This window comes from Podarcis melisellensis (assembly GCF_964234715.1).
Source record: "Podarcis melisellensis genome assembly, chromosome: 8".
NCBI classification, from domain to species: Eukaryota; Metazoa; Chordata; class Lepidosauria; order Squamata; family Lacertidae; genus Podarcis; species Podarcis melisellensis.
In genome coordinates this window covers 19031701-19049438 of record NC_138540.1, presented here as the reverse complement: position 1 = coordinate 19049438, position 17738 = coordinate 19031701, and the positions used below count along the sequence as shown (strand labels likewise).

Genomic DNA, 17738 nt, shown 5'->3' with positions numbered 1-17738 from the left:
GTCACTGGGGATGCAGAGCAGAGTCTGTGATGAAGCCGACGGCGGCACATTTCAATTAGCAAGGCCGCCCCAAAGCCGACTCCAACATGAGTCATTTGCCATCCCGGCAGCTCAGAGCAAAAGAGAGAGGAAGAAAGAGTCTCTGCAGCAACGACCTAGATTAAAACCAGACTCCTCTGTTGTCATCGCACACAGATCTGTAGAGTTAAACCCTGCCTTTTTACAGCCCCCTAATAACAGATGCCCTGTGAATGTCAAGGAGACAGATATCTGCAATTCCACAGAAGATGCACACAGCACACATCCCCAACCACCTACTCAGGGCTGAATTATGCAAGCCCCACCCTTGCACAAAAGCTGATGTACATACTCAGGAGAGTCCATTTTCCAATGGGTTTGGAAGGGCAGGGGGAAGGATTTTACTTTTCATTCATCCTTTGTTTAATTGCATGAATTATTTGCAACCCAAATGGCCAAAAAGCAAACAAAAACAAAATCAGTTTGTTAAGGGTGCTGAGAGTTGTTAGGAGACCTGTATTCCCCTCAGAGAGCTTTAATTCCCAGGGGTGGCTACTGTGAGGACAGGACGCTGGACTATATGGGTAGAGGTGGAACAGCCACGGGTAGAGCACCTGCTTTGCATGCAGGAGGGACCAGGTTCAATTCCCGGCGTCTCCAGGTAGGACCACTGTCTGAAACCCTGGAGAGCTGTTGCCAGTCAGTGCAGACAACACTGAGCTAAATAGACTAGAGTTCTGGCTCAGGCAGCTTCTTACGTTTCTATGTCTTAAGAGAAGGGCAGGGCAGCTGCTCTGAATGCAGAACATCCCAGGCTAAATCTCTAGTATATACTGTACATCAGCTTGGGATGCCTCATGGAAAGCTATTGGAGAATATAATAAATAATCACAGCAATGATAGGGCTGGGGTGAAATTCCCCTGTCTGAAAGCCCTGGATAGCCACCACCAGTCAGTGTAGGTAACACCTGAGCTAGATGGACCAACATTCTGACTCCATATAAGGCAGCTTCCTATGTCCCTAGATTGAATGAGTCCAATTTTATGTAAAAGGCAGTATTGGAAAGTTGTCTGTGAGCCTCCTGGATGTAATCAGTTTTGTTCATGATGATGACAGCTCCGCCCTTGTCCGCCTCTTTGATTATAATGTCTGGGTTGTTCCTGAGGTTATCTATGGCTCTCCTTTCAGCATGGTTTAGATTTTGTTGTAAGCAGTGATGTTTTCTGGTCACATCCGTTTGGATTCTGTGGCAGAAGCAATCGATGTACAAATCTAGTGTGGTATTGCGTCCATCAGGAGGGGTCCATGTGGAGTCCCTTTTTGTGTAACATTTTTTCGGTGGTAGTTGGTGGTCAATGTTCTGTTCATTAATGTGTTGGGAGGGTGGTGGTTGTTCCCCAGTAGGTTGAGAGATGTTGTGTTGTGAAGATGTTGATTGTTCCACTTTGTCTTGTTCTTGTGTGTGTTGAAAGTACTCCTTCAGGCGTAAACGGCGGAAAATGATTCCAAGTCCCTGCAAAACTGGATCATGTGTGGGGATTTGGGTCAGGGTCATAAGGAAAAAGGGTGTACTTCATACAAATGATAACCACCACCATCTAGCTACCCTTTGTAAACAATAACATTTATACAGCTTCCCAGCATCATAGGATAAAATCCAAAGAAATCAATTCTCCTTTGGGGAGAAGGGACATAGCTCAGTGGAAGAACACTTGCTTTCCATGCAGTAGCTCCTAGGTTCAATTTTTGGTGTCTCCTGGTAAGGCTGGGAATGCCCCCTGCCTGAAACCCTGGAGAACTGCTGCAAGTCAGTGTAGACAATAACTGAAATAGTGTAAGACAGCTTCCTATGTAGATAATCTGAAGGCCCCTGGCTCACAGATCAGTTGCGCTCTCCTCCAGACTTTTGCTGGAAGCTTTTTTTTCCAGGGCGGGGAACAGGGCCTGGACTCCTGTCTGGCTCTGCAAAAGCCCTATGTAACATAAGCCAGGTGACCTTACGGGAAAAGCAAGAGCATATCACCTGAACTTCTTTGCATCAGTGCACAAGGGCAGCCGCTTCTTACAAGGTCTGAGTCACCTCTGACTCATTCAGCCCTTCGGGGAAAGGTGGGCCTTTCCAGATCAAGTTAAGGTTATTGGCTGTTTTGGTTTTTTGTTTCGACTCTGCCAGGTACAAATGGAGGAGCTGGAGGCACAAGTCAGGTGCCTGAGTGGGTCATGCCCAGTGGCTGGAATGAACGAGTTCAGTTCAATGACATTCACTGAATTAATTCAAATATCTCTGAACTGCACCTGCAAATAGTTCCCACAAATTGCCAGGGTGTTCATTGCAAGATGGATGCATAAATACATTTTAAAATTTTTATTTTTGCCATATTCACATATCATCAAAATGCCAGTCTGTATAACGCACTCATTAAACCCAGATTTCCTCTTTGTGGGGGAAATCCACCAAGTTAAAAAACCTAACAAACCTGTGGACAATTAACCATCTGCAGTATCTTGATGAGCCATTTTACAATATTCACCCCCCCCCCACCCCTGGCCCAATCTGGAAGCACCTCGTGTTGAGCATTAGAGATGGGACAAGAAATTTGATTCAGTTCACTTTATTATTATCATTATTATTTATTAAATTTATTGAGTCACTTTTTCACTCAAAGCAACTTACAATATTTTTTAGCAAAAAACAAACGTATACATCCATTACAACAAGTACTTTTAAAACCCACTACATTAAAACATCCTGCTCATGCAAACAGGCCATGGATAGTTAAAAGCTTGATTAAAAAGGAATGTTTTTGCCTGGTGCCTAAAGATATGTAACAATGGAGCCAGGGGTGCTCTTGCACAAGCAGGGAGCCGCTACTGAAAAGGCCTGTTCTCAGGTGACTGACAAATACACACTTTCTGACACAATGTGAACCACAGCACAGCCACCCTTTGAAATTCACACCTCGCTCCCCAATCAATGTTGACAAAAATACATATATAAAGGATGTACATAAAAATAAGCCTAAGTGAAAATAGCATACAAAAATTCATTGCACTAGGGAAAATCGATTGCAAAAAGGTGTATATGAGCTTAAGACTGCATACAAAAAAATGTGTTTATTAGGAGATATTCACACAAAAATGCTGTTGAATTTTCCATGAGGATTAAAAAAAGAGAGAGGAATGTATTACTCATGCCTCTAGCTACCCCTTTTTGTTTCTACTTTGATATTTCATACCTGTTTTCTTTGATTTTGTTTTATGCTTTTTAAATTATTTTAATAGGGTTTTTAAAAATAAAAAATCTGCAATTTGTTGCAGAGATGTGGAGAACTGAATTTAAGACCGGAAAAATGAGAAACTGAGAGAAACCAACAGATTCATCCCCAATGAGCATCAGAGTGGGTTTCTCGGAAGGAAGTTAGGTTTCTCTGTGCATTTTTGGAAGATCCAGATTTGAAGGGAATGTTGATGGCTGAAAGCTGGACAGGAATAATAAAACTCATGGCTGTAGAAGCTGGAACAGCTGTGCTGAGATTTCTCTCTCTCTCAAACACACCCACCCTAAAAAAACACCCCTATTTACTAGACTAGAGCTTGCTTCCAGGGAAGGATTCCAGATGCTCAGCATGAGACCAGCAGGAAAGTTTCATTCCCCCCTGCTGGGATATTCTGCAAATGCTGCCATTATAAAGCCATGATGCGCCCACATTTTCCCATTACTCACCTCCAGAGCAAGCAGGGAGGATCTTTATAGGGGAGAGGAAGGGAGAGCGTTCCCTGGAGTGCTCTCAGCATCAAGGGAGTGATGGAGCGTTGAGTGATTGTAAGCAGCCAAGCCAGATTCAGCAGCTACTCTCTTGGCCTTTAAAAAGCCCCAGAGACTTTGCCCAAGAACTTTGCCCTTTATTGGCCCAGGGTTAATACCTTCCTCTAGAGCCACTGTGAAGCTTTGCTTGTAACTCTTCTATCCTGATTAATCCCTCTCCCTACCAGGCAGACTTTGAAAAAGTCTCACGTCTTCATTCCCCTCCTCACCACCACCCATCACCACCAACCCTGTGCACTGAAATGCAGCATATAAAATCTGATGCCTTTTCTCCCATCTTCTACTGTTCTAGTGAAGATATGCAAGCCCTTTAGCTCAGCTGGAATGTGCACATGACAAGGTGAGCTTCCCCCATTTCAGAAAATAGCTCTCCCCTCCAAGCCCTGTGCCCACTCCTGACCTCACTCTTTAGGACACCATTGGTAGCTAAACAGGGTTCAAACAGCTCTCCTCCTCCCTCTGTAAGATGTCCTGCTTGCAGGCTTTTGACAGGCATCTGCTGTGGCCACTGTGAGGCCATAATGCTGGACTAAATGAGCCCTTGGATTTCTCTTCTTGTGTCCTTATTCATTGTGCTCTCTTTGGGTGGCTTTAAAGAGGGATTAAGCAGATTCAAAGAGGATAAGGCTAATAACAATGGCTACCAATCATGAAAGTGATGTTTCACTTCCCCGCTTGGAGGCAATATGCCTCTCAAATACTAGTTGCCTGGAATCACAAGTGGGGAGAGTTGCTGTTGCACTCAGGTCCTGCTTGCTGGTTTCCCACAGGCATCTCGTTGGCCACTGTGAGATGGGCGGGACTTTGACCTGATCCAGCAACCAGGCTCTTCTTATGTTCTTATCTTCTTCCCTTTTCTCTGACAGCAGTGTAGAGACCTTCAAGTCTGGTCAGTGGCTGAGGGTCCCATGGATGACCAGCCTAGCCTCAATGAGAGCCATGACCCTTCCCTCTTGCCATTTTTAGTTACTCAAAGATTTAGATCTAGATAGGTAATAGAGATGTGGGCCATGCCATTGTATTTGGGGTAACTGGCAGGTGGCCACCACAGATGCCTTGTGGAAAGTGGCACTGTGGCCAAAGGAGCAGCAGCAGCAGCAGCAGGGAAGGCATGTGATGTCACCACAAGCAAGGCAGCACCCTGCCCTCATTCTGGTGTGTGTTGTGGGACAGGAGCCACTGTCAGCACTGTGCCAATGGCCCCCTGAAGTGTGGTGCTTCTCCTGGAAGTCCTGCTGGAGGCCTCTGCACCTTGGCAGAACTCCCAGCAGCACAGAACCTGGGGAACCAGAACATCAAGACATTTGGAAACATCAACCCCAAATGAATTTATTGTTAACTTTTTGAATATATTTTTATCCCACTCTTCAGCCTATTACTGTTCCCAAAGCAGCACATGGGAGAGTGGAGGGAGGTGCCCTGTCAATAAATAGACTACAGGCATTTCTGTCCAGACAGGCCGATATTCCCTTTGCTGGTGTTTTTGTTTGAGTAGCAGTTGGTGGCTCCTGTTCCTTTGGCTGGTGGAGAGCAGATGGTTTTCTCACTGGGCATGAGAAATAAAGGGAGTAAGACAAAAGCCACATGGCCGGCTCTGTGCGTCACTCCCAGCAGGGAAAGGCTATAAGCTCAAGTGGCTTTGCACACAGAAGGTCCCAGGTCCAATCTGTGCTGTCTCCAGGTAAAGCTGGAAGAGAACTCGTGTCTGAAACCCTGGATGAGTGTAAGACACTTTCCTATATTCCTATTCAGGTAAGGGCTGCAGCTTAGGGGAAGATCACCTGTTTTGTATGCTGAAGGCCCCTGGTTCAATCCCTAGTATATCCAGTTACAGCTGGGAATGTCCTCTGCCAGTCGGTATAGATAATTCTGAGCTAAATGAGCAAGCAAAGAAGAGGCTCTACCACTGAGCTTTGGCCTTTCCTAGGAAGCTGCCATATCGAGTCAGACAACTGGTCCATCTAGCTCAATACTGTCTCCACGGACTGGAGGTGGCTCTCTAGGGTTTTAGAAGGGGTCTCCCCCAGTCCTTCCAGGAGATGCTGGGGGTTAAACCTGGGACCTTTTGCATGCAAAGCAGGTGCTCCACCACTGGGCTAAGCCCCCACTTGGATGACTCACCACTGAAGGTGTGAACCACCCCCGCAGCAGATATGTTGTCTGATATGCAGGTTGCTTGGTGTATGACCTTTAATGGCAGTTTCAGATAAACAGGTCTTGACTCAGATAATGTCGGGCACTTCCAGACTGTTGTTATTTTTGGGTGGGATGCAGTCATAATACCAGCAAATTCAGGTTGCACAATTACAGTTGATTTGGAGCTCTTGCTCAACAAACCTGCAAGTCCCCACCCTGCCCCTGCAGTGTAGGGGTCCTGATCACAGCTGCCAACTTTTCCCTTTTCTTGCGAGGAATCCTATTCGGAATAAGGGAATTTTCCTTTAAAATAGGGAAACGTTGACAGCTATGGTCCTGATGCAGATCAGGATTCTATGCGCTAGCAGTTTACAATTTTAAAAGCCATTAATGTCATTGCTAATTGCGTGAAATAGCACTACATCTAGCCTGGCCCTCAAGTCTTCATTTCTGTAAGTTATTGTCACTAATATGTGCATTCATATGCATGCTTCACCCTAGAATATACAGTTTTGTACACATATTACTTGGCTAGGGAATTGTGTTGCACAATGTGGAAAATAGAATTTCCAAGGATGGCCGTTGTTTCTCATATTGTTTCAGAAAGTGTGAACAGAGGGGCATTATTTAAATGCAGGGAGACCCACTATTTGTGCATTTTATAATTTTATAAGTTATGTGACTTCGCAGCTCAGTTTATCTTCTTCTTTTTTTACAGTCTGTGGTGTTTTATGTATTGTGACTTTGTTCTTATTTCAATTGATTATAGCCTAGTAATGATTTGTTGTATATTGTGAATGATTTATTGTTTATTTATTATTTGCTGATTTTAAGAGTTGATTTTATCTTGTGATATTTATTTTTCAAATGGATTACAGAGTATGACTTAGACTGGTTTCTTTATTTTAGTAGTCATGTTTTCCACAATGCCTCATTTGCATCTTTCTCATTTTGTCATTTCGATGGCATGTACAGCAATGTAGAACAGTGGGATACAAATAAAATGTAATGTGAACTGAATCGAATTTATCCCACATCTCTACCGTATGCACAGGTACATCATCTTTGCCTTTATAGCTTTCCTCCATTGTTATTGGCAAGTGATTATGTCCAGGGCAATAGCATGGCTTGAACCTGGTTGCCTAGACTAGCCATTTGCAGATAGGCGACCTCCAGATGTTTTGGACTCCCATCCAAAGGGTGACCTAAATTTCTTGATTCCCCTGCTTGTTGCTGTTTAAGAACCACACAGATTGAACGGGAGATAGACACCTGTTTCTTCAACCACTGTTCATTGCCATTTACTAAGAGCTTGAACCTAAGTGTGTTTATTTCCTCCTCCCTCTCAATCCATTTTGAGTTGTCTTTTTAGACTGTTAGCCTGAGAACAGGGATTGCCCCTTTTTTAATTTAAATGATGTGTAAGCCACTCTGAGAGCCTTATTTGGCTCAATAGCAGGATGAAAAAATCTCTAAATAAATAAGCAGTCATTAGTGATGAAGGGGTTGTCCAGAGGAAGCCTACTGTCAAGTTTCAAGGGCAGGGGAAAGGTCATTGCTCAGTGGTCAGGTTTTAGCTTTGCATGCAGAAGGTCCTTGGTTCAATTCCTGGCATGTCCAGGTAGGGCTGAAGAGATATCCTGCCGGCCAGTGTAAGCAGTACTGAGTTAGATAGACCAATGGTCTGACTCTGTATAAGGCAGCTTCCTATGCTTTATGGGAAGGGCCACAGCTCAGTGGCAGAGCATCTGCTTTGTATTCAGAAGGCACCACATTCAATCCCAGGCATTTCCGAGAATGCCCAAAAACCCTGGACAGCCCCTGCCAGTTAGAGTAGACAACACAGAGTTAGATGGACCATTGATTCTGACTCAACAGAAAGCAACTCCCTGTGTCCCTAACAGGCCAGCACTACTTGCAGAACGCAGCCCACCAACCTATGAATTGTAGCTGCATTGTGTCTGACAACCCTCCTGCTGGTTCTGTTGCCTGTGTGGTTAAGACTGCAAAATCGGGGAGGTTTACTGAGTCCCGGCAGCGGTGGGCTGCATTCTGTTTGGTTGGTCAGAGGTCCTGCTGGCTCCTTTCAGAGGCATCTGTTGCCTGCTATTCAGGCCAAAACACAGGACCATCAACCAGACCTTGGCTGAGATCCAGCCAGGAAAGTCCTTGCTTGAAAAATATTCCTCCCCACTTTCCTGAAAGGCCAGGGAAAACAATTGGGGGTTGGGCGGGGGGAGGAAGGTCTGCTTGTCAGCCAAGAGGGTCCTGAAAAGAAAGCTAGGGGAAAGGGCCCCCCTCTCCTCCATAATCCCCATTACATCCAGAGCTACAAAAAAACAAAAAACAAAACCTGGAGCCTCCTGTCTAAATGAATACATTAGCTGCCCCCACCCGGCGAACCCGGTGATGCTTCACAGCGGAAAATGACTGGCAGCTGAAAGCCCGTGGGGGGGGGGGGAGAAAAAGAGGCCACCATGCACAAAAGCCCTTAATTAGGAAACTGAAAGTGGTGGCGGCGGCAGCAGCAACAGCGGGGAAAGTGGGGTGGGGGTGGCGGGGGAGGGAAGAGAGAGGCCAGCCCTGATTGTGGGGGTCAACACTCCTTGAGTGGCTCTCTGAAGCACCAGCAATGAAGTGACCTCCCTAATCATGCGCTCCAGGATAAATTTGCGGTGGAGGGAAGGAAGGATGCCCCCCCTCCACCATATGTGTAAGCACATCTCAACTCCCCCCCCCCCAATGTCTCTGCTCTGTTTATCAAGCTTGACTATTTTTATTTTCCCCCCAAGCAGCAGTCGATGATTTATCAACATGACCACTAAGACATTAATGATGCAAGGAAAAGAAGAGGAGCAACAGAAGCCCCCCCCCCAAGGATTGGGGAAGCAGGGAGGGAATCATCTCCAGGAAGGGGTTTATATGTGGATGCCATACCTTGCATTTGTTAGGGGAAGCAGAAAGGGAGACACTTTAAGGTTCAAGTGCTGTGGGGGGGGGGCTTTATGAGCCCAAGGGCCACATTTGCTTCTGGTAAACCTTCCAGGGGCCACATGCTGGTGGTGGGCGAGGCCAGATACAAAACTGGGCAGAGCAATTAATGTGTATTTTACCTTGGCTAGCTTACACACACACACACACACACACACACACACACACACACACACAAAAGCACATCTCTGTCTGTGCAGAAACTAGTCTCCTGAACAAAGGTAATATGTACATGAATCTCCTTGGCCATTTTTGCCTTTGGCCCTGCCCACCACTGACCTAGTAAATGTGGAAAATGTATTGCAAACAACAACCAAGAATGAAGGGAAAGCTGAATGTGGGAAGGCAGGATAGATATAGATATCTGCTCCCTGGCAAAATACCCTCCCAGCACGTCGATGCTCAACTCTTAACAGCAAAATCACTCAGATCCATTGCCAAACATTGTGCCACAAATTAGTTCAGATTCATTGGAGGTCTCTGGAGCACTGACTAGTTACAGCCCATGAGATAACAGAATCATAGAATTGTAGAGTTGGAAGGAATACTGAGGGTCATCTTGTCCAACCCAGGGCAATGCAATAATCTTTAAAAGATAGTACATGACAAATGGCCATCCAACCTCTGCTTAAAAACCTCCAGGGCAGGAGAGTCTACCACACTTGTGGGAGACCATTCCACTGTCAAACAGGCTCCTACTGTCAGAAAGCATTTTTTGATGTTTAACCGGAATCTCCTTTCTTGTAACTTGACGCCATTGGTTCAGATCCTAGCCTCCAGAGCAGGAGAAAACAAGTTTGCTTCATCTTTCCATGTGACAGCCCTTTAGATATTTGACCAAGGCAGATGGGCTATGACTTCCCTTGATCGAGACACTATACTTATGTCAATGCAGTCTTAATAGCATGAGCTTTACTGCTGCTTGTTAGTAGTAATACCCTTTTGGGACTGATCCATGACAGGGCCTTCTTACTGGTGGCTTCTTGTCTTCCGAACAAGGTATGTGTCTCCCCCTTATAATAATCAGAGGAATTTACTGTATTTTTCCATGTATAAGACTAGGTTTTTTTCCTTTAAAATGTCAAAATTTGGGGGGCGTCTTATACACAGAAACATCTCCCCCATTTTCTTAAATCGGAGTCCCCCAAAATAGGGGGCATCTTATACATGGGGACGTCTTATAGACGGAAAAATATGGTAACAACATCCCTTTTCACCTAGGCATGCAACGGCTAAAATGTGCTATTCCTAGCAGCTCTGAAATTATAAGCTGTCAGGGTAATGTTCTGTGACTGTTTCAAAATGTTTTGAGTTTTTTTATGGGTTTTCGACATTATGCTGAATTCGGCCAGTCGCTAGAGATTTGTATCCAACCAAGTTTGTATCTACTTATAGAGTAGACCCACTAAAATTAATGAACCTAGTTAGCCATGCTTATGAGTTTCAATGAGTAGTGCTGGCATTGGATACAATCATAGGTTTTTAAATGTTCTAAATTGTTTTTAAGAGTTTTAAATATGACTTTATTTTATTTTTTACTGTATTGTTCCACTATGAAGAAAGTTTATAGCACTTAGGACTTTTGAGTCTATAGAGAAAACGCATGGAGAAAGTGGATAAAGAAAATATTTTCTCCCTCTCTCATAAAACTAGAACTCGTATGTATCCAATGAAACTGAATGCTGGAAGATTCAGGGCAGATAAAAGAAAGTACTTCTTCACACAGTGCACAGTTAAACTATGGAACTCACTGCCACAGGAAGCAATGATGGCCACCAATGTGGATGGCTTTAAAAAAGGACTGGACAAATGCATGGGGGATAATGCAATTGATAGCTACTAGCCATGATGGTTATGCTCTGCCTCCACACTCAGGCAGTAAAGCTTCTGAATACCACTTGCTGGAAACCACAGGAGGGGAGAGGGCTCTTGTGCTCAGATGCTGCTTGATGGTTTCCCAGAGGCATCTGTTGGTCCTCTGTGAGAACAGGATGCCGGACAAGATGGGCTATGCCCTGATTCAGCAGGCTCCGTCTTCATGTTCTTATGTTATTGTTTTGCCACTTTGTTGTTTTGCTGACCTGGGGTCCTTTGAGAGGAAAGATGGGACAGAAATCTGAAATAATACTAATAGTTATCAAAAAGGGGAGTGAAAAGCTGCAGAGGATTTCTCTGGAGAACTGAAAAGCAAGCTTCCCCTGGGATGCTGCACATCCATGCAGGCTGAGTTCTGCCACCCGCCCCTCCACTCGTAAAAGCCTCAATTAACTCTGCATTAATTATTCAATCAGAACAATGTGTCTCCGGGTCCCACGCAGCCCAGATTCAGTTACCAATGCTCCTTGGGAGAAAACTTGGCTAAGCTCACAGCTCAGGACATAAATATTGTACTTCCGTGAGCTTTGGAGTTGCTGGTTTGGAATTCCTTATTTCCCCAAATCTGTCCCTCCTCCTTCTGTAATCATTGCCTTTAGCAGTTTTAATTAATGTATATCCAGCCTTTGTTCAGAACAAAGCACAGCAGTGCAGGGATGAGGAAGTGGGGTGTATCTGGGCTGTATCCAGTGCTACTTCTACCCAGTGTAGACCCACTGAAATGAATTAACACGACCATTTTAGGTCCATTAGTTTCAGTGGGTTTACTCTGAATAGGACTTGCATCTGCACTATACACTTAAAGCAGTATCAGACCACTTGAAATAGTCAAGCTTCACCCAAAGAATCATGGGAACTGTAGTTCCACTGCACAAATGAGAACCATTTGCTGGACCTCCTATGGAAGAAGCATGCAGTAGCCAGAACTACAGTGCATCTATTTCCCAACCTTGACCTATTAGCAAAGCCTTCAAGGTCCCCTCCAGTTTGTTTTGGGGTGTTGGTGATGTATTCTTCAACATGTCACTGGTGCAATAATGGTGCATTAGTGATGGATTATTACTGGACAATCCACAGATCATTCAACTTTCTTAGTCATTCTGCAATGCTTTCCAAATGTTATCAAATTATTGTCATCTGGAAGGGTACTCTTGCACTATCATAGAACAAAAGTGGGACAGCCCTCTCTCCCTCGGGATGTTTGCGGTATGAAAATTTACCAAAATTTCAGCAGGAAGTTACAGGATGTGCACTGATTAGAAACAAAGCAGTATGGATGCCCCAAAACTTTTGCAGGCACGAAACAGTACTGAAAGCAGGACTGCATGTAAACCATTCTGTGGTCTCTTGATGAAGGATGGTATATAAATTTAATAAATAACAATACCATCTTTAGCATAGATCATAATGAGTGCACCATAAAATGGATGTCTGGAAGGGCCCCACAATGCAAGGAAGTCACTGAGCCACAGGAAGCAATAGAAATCAGCAAGTCACTCTCTACCAGGTTTGGTGAAAAACCCTGCTTTGCATGGCAAGGCCTCAAACCCTTCCGGGGAGTGGAATAAAGACACATGAAATAGTATTTTTTGTTAATGGGTGAAAAAGGCCACAATTTTATTGGTTACAGAATGTGAGTGGCATTGGCTTCGGCACTGGAAACTACACAACTATATCTGACTCCTGCCCGTCTGCAGGAGTCTTGGAAGGGTTAACCACCAGTAGGGACTCCCCCAGGGTCACCGCTAGGAGTCGTGCCATGGCCCTAGCCCCCCATCTGGGGCTTGGGATGGAGACCACGCCCCCCAGATTCCTTTAACGGAATACCCTTGAATTAGGAGGGGTAGCTGATGGCCACTACCTCCCCTCCCCTTCAACCTAATACTCCAATGCCTAACCGCCAAACCTTACAAAGTTGTGACGATTTGCTACGAGGTAGGTGAAAAAACCAAATGGCTGGTGCCAATTTGCCAAGTGGAAAAATTTCTACCAGGCACTTTGGACAACCAAGGCGACCAACTGAGGTCCATAGCAAGGTCAAGAAATAAAAGAGCCTAACCTAAGGGAAGGAGGGCGGAAGAACTGGCCGAGCAGGGAGAAAAACTGGGACAAATCCTTGGCTGTGGGCAGTTTAAATAACCCGTTCCACGCCCCTGGACCGTCCGAATTGGAGGGCCAAAGGTGACGTGGCTGAGGACCATTCAATGGCGCTGGGGTGATCCTGCCCTGCGTGCATGGGGAGGGCTTGCTCGCAGCCCGCAACGACATCTCCCCGGGAATGTGAAATGCCTTTTAAAAAATAAAATGAAATAAAATCTCCAAATATTAGCTTCAAGACCACTGGGCAATTTCACGCATACATGTTTTCCTCTTGACAATTGCAGCAACGAGCTGTAACTTGCATGTGTGAATGGAACATTCACAGATATTACACTGACCCACCCAAATACCTTTCACCATTACCAGAGGTGTTGCAGAATTCTGACAAAGAGAGAAACAGGAGTGGAAATCGCCAATATTCGCTCATTTGTCCCACATCCAAAATGGAAACAAATCTGGTGAATGCGGTCAGCATTTGCTACTGTTGTTGCTTTCATTCCTCAAAGGATATGTACCGTATTTTTCGTTCTATAAGACGCACCAGACCATAAGACGCACCTAGTTTTTGGAGGAGGAAAACAAGAAAAAAAATATTCTGAATCTCAGAAGCCAGAACAGCAAGAGGGATCGCTGTGCAGCGAAAGCAGCAATCCCTCTTGCTGTTCTGGCTTCTGGGATAGCTGCACAGCCTGCATTCGCTCCATAAGACACACACACATTTCCCCTTACTTTTTAGGAGGGAAAAAGTGAGTCTTATAGAGCAAAAAATATGGTAATTGATTACTTTTTCCTCCCTTTGGCATTATATTTCTTCATATGGCTATGAATGGGGTGAAGCAACTTAACAACATAATGTATGTAATAATGTAAAATTCTGCCATGGCAGACACAGAGACAAATAATGTGGGGGTTTTTGGGTGGAAGACAAACTGCAGTAGAACAGAAACGGTGCTGAATGTCATGACTAGAGCGTAGGATGGAAAATGATGCTTCCTTATATCCCTAACCATCACAGCGGGGGTGGGGGTGGGCAGGTGCAGCCAGACAAGATGCATAAACAGGTAATGCAGAAAGCGGTCAGCTGTATGGTCCTGTCCACAGAAAACATAGTTCCATATGTCTCTCATTCCTACACACACATATCGTTGTATCTGCCTTTAACTGCACAACTGCCACTGGCAAACAATTGGACCTGCTTCCCTCACAAAGGTGATCACACCTCCTCCATCAACCTGCATATAGCTTCCCATGAGGAAATCTATGGTAGCCATCTCTTGGCAAACTGACTTGCCAAAAATCCAAACAACCCAAGGTTGAGTAGTGGCTGCAGCGGCAGCAGCCGTGGCTGGCAGAGTAAACAAACCAGCACATTTATACCATAGGAGCCATTTCCATGTTGCTCTTTCTTTCCCCTTCCAAAAGGCTTCAGGGCAACAAGCGAGGGAGAGAAGAGTTGTAAATATTTCATTCCTTTTCCTTCTCTCGCCCCCCCCCCTTGGCAGCAAAACACCCAAAATCTTCACTTCATTGAGTTGGGGAAGAGGGAGGAAAAGGGAGGAGGAGGGTATAAAAATGCAGCCTGCACACATCCGCCATCAGGGAGCATCACACTCAAGCGGACGGATGGCTGGTTTTGCGATCTTCAGGTGCAAGGTTATCTGCTAGGGTCTGCTCTCTGGGGGCCAGTGAGGTGCTCAGACCTTGCACTGGGGCGTGAGGGAGAGAGGCCTCTAGAGCCAGCCTCAGATGTCTGGGGGCATCTGTGATATGGGCAGAGGGCATTCAGGGCATGCCAAAAGGTGAGGAGGAAAGACAACGCAGGCCAGCCTCTCACTCCGCCTCACTGGCTCTTGGGCCTGCTGTGCAAACAAAGAAGGAAGCAAACAGAATTTGTTTTTGTTTTTCACATTAGGAAGGAGGAGCAGGCCAGAGTCAAACACCCTCCAATATAATTCATTTATTATTTCCAGTGTGGCGTAGTGTCGGACTAGGATGTGGGAAAAAGGGTTCAAATCACCACTAGGCCAGAAGCCCACTGGGTGCAACCTTGGGTGAGGTACTGTCTCTCTGCCAAACTTCCCTCACAGGCTTGATGTGAGGACAAAATGGAAAGAGGGGGGGAAATCATGTGCAGCTCCTTGGAGGAAAGAAGAGGTGTAAATGCAATAAATTATAGCCTGTTTTCTATCAGAAGATCTCAAAGCAGTATGCAAGTGTACGTCTGTCTATCTATGTTAAAATAAAAACCATGGGACGCGGGTGGCGCTGTGGGCTAAACCACAGAGCCTAGGACTTGCTGATCAGAAGGTTGGCGGTTTGAATCCCCATGACAGGGTGAGCTCCCGTTGCTCGGTCCCTGCTCCTGCCAACCTAGCAGTTCAAAAGCATGTCAAAGTGCAAGTAGATAAATAGGTACCGCTCCAGCGGGAAAGTAAACGGCGTTTCCGTGCGCTGCTCTGGTTTCGCCAGAAGCGGCTTAGTCATTCTGGCCACATGACCCGGAAGCTGTACGCCGGCTCCCTCGGCCAATAAAGCGAGATGAGCGCCGCAACCCTAGAGTCAGTCACGACTGGGCCTAATGGTCAGGGGTCCCTTTACCTTTAAATTATTTACATAACAGAATGTACAAACAATATCCATATCCATAATCAATACCCATATAAATAAAATCAGAGAGCAGTAGCACACATTATTAACAGTCTTGCTTGCCACTCATTTCACACCACCGCATACATTTCCTACCTCAAGCAAATTTTTTTTCTATTTACCAACCACTCAAAAATAAACCCACTCACACTTAACAATATTACAATTCACATGCAAAGGATCACCACCAAGGAGACTCAAGTAAGTTGCTCTTCCCATTTCGGAAGCACTAATGGGCTCATGCCCCACACCCACCAGACTATGTGATAATCCTCTCCTACCTCTCATCTGAGGAACAGAGGCAGTTATATACCTTATTTGTTTCTGCCAGCTGTTTAAAGCTGTTCTTTAAAATTGTTTCTCCAAACTTCTGACCACTGGTATGTCCTTAAACAAAAGAGGTTTAGGTTGGATGTGAAAGTAGGAGGCGAAAGAGTAAGAACAACCCACCCTCAGAAGAGCCTATCAGCCTGGAGCTCCTGAGTGTGTCCCCATCCTGAGTATACGATTTGATTTGGAAAGGTGAGATCTGAGACTCATCCAAAGGAGCAACAGGCAGCCTCCTCTGAGGACAGGTAACTCTGTTGCATCCCAACAATAGATGTGGTTGCCCGATCCAAATCCAAAAGTGATGCAGCACATGGTTTTGAAATTCATGGTGTTGTGTGTTTTTTTTACCAGAACCACACTCAAATAATTGAGAGAATCAGGGCAAGGTGCTATGCGACAACACCTAACATCAGGAACTTAATCCCCATAAAGGGGCTGCTCAGACAGACAAGTGAAAAAGACATCACTGCTGCAGTTCGTATGGGAATGAACCAGGGTGTGCATGCGCTGCCCTTTTTCTTCCTTTTCTTTAGGTCGTTCCCAAGACTTGCAAACGAAAACAACAGAGGAAAATATCTCAGCTAGGGGCTCCTTTGAAGTTTCCACCACATGCTGAAGGGACAACCCACTTTTCAGTTTAAATTTTTAAAGTTAAAACTTAAAAAACAGCTAGCGGCTGCAGGGGAGACTTCAAAGGAAGGCCAGGCTCTGTGCATACGGCGTTCTTGGATTCCGGCCACAGAGGACAAATGCAGATTTAATTCAGGAGCCTTCCCAAGTATCCTCCCGCAAGCTGGCTGCAGGGTAAGAAATTATGGTGGCCCGGGAAAAGGACAAAAAAAGTCAGGCAGGCCTTCCGATAAAATGAAGCATATTATAGGAAGCGAGAGAGTTGAGAAGGAGGATTCCTGCATGAAAAGGAACAGGTACAAATACTGGTTTCGGCTCCCACCCTCCACCCTCCCAGCTCAGAGCAATTTCCATCCTGAAATTAGTAACTGCTTTGTTATGCCATTTAGCTCGCCTACATTTTCACCTCTCACTTGGTTAACTTGGAGGAGCGTTGTTAACTTTGGCTAGAGAAGCCAAACGGGGACTGCGGCTGATGGAAGTTGCAATCCAAAACACCCAGAGGCCACCAAACTGGCAAAGGCTGGGATGGAGACTCAGCCACCAAAGTTGCTTCAGTCAGAAATAAGATGAGACTTCCATTTCTTTTAGAATGTTTTCATCCAATGACAATCATAACACAATCAAATACCTAGGCTGCGTACACACAATAGATTCCGGAATCAATGAAGACTGCTTTTTTTCCTGCATAGGCTACACACCACCTAGATCTATTGCATATATTTTGCCCCTGAAAAGCGCTTCTTGAGACACTGGTTTCATTCCCAAAATAAAAGCTCGTTGCAGATCCCACATTACTCTGCAGTGTATCCATTTGGAAACAGATGTAGGTGGTTCTGGCATTATTATTATTATTATTATTATTATTATTATTATTATTATTATTTTGGTGAGGGGGGGGAACTACACCTGCCCAATGAAGTTGAGGGTGGGCCAAAGCCCTATCATTATCACCACTTCCTTCTTCATTCACCTGGGTCATGTGCAGGGAGGTTTGGCTAACCTATCAAGTAACCAGACCCACCCCTGTAGGTGAGAGGATCTAGAACTGATCTAAACTGGAAGCAGCATGTTATATTTATTTAATTATTTCATAAAATGTATGCATGGCTTGATTGAAAAACACACACACACAACTCAAAGTGGTTTAGTAAAAAACAACAAGGAAATCAAGGGGGAAATGAC

At 45.1% G+C, this 17738-nt stretch overlaps 1 protein-coding gene across 2 annotated transcripts in view; it reads right to left on the bottom strand.

The window, feature by feature from the left end:
- The window catches only part of SAMD11 (sterile alpha motif domain containing 11), a 326185-nt gene that overhangs the window by 231270 nt on the left and 77177 nt on the right, over positions 1 to 17738 (bottom strand). The window lies entirely within an intron of this gene.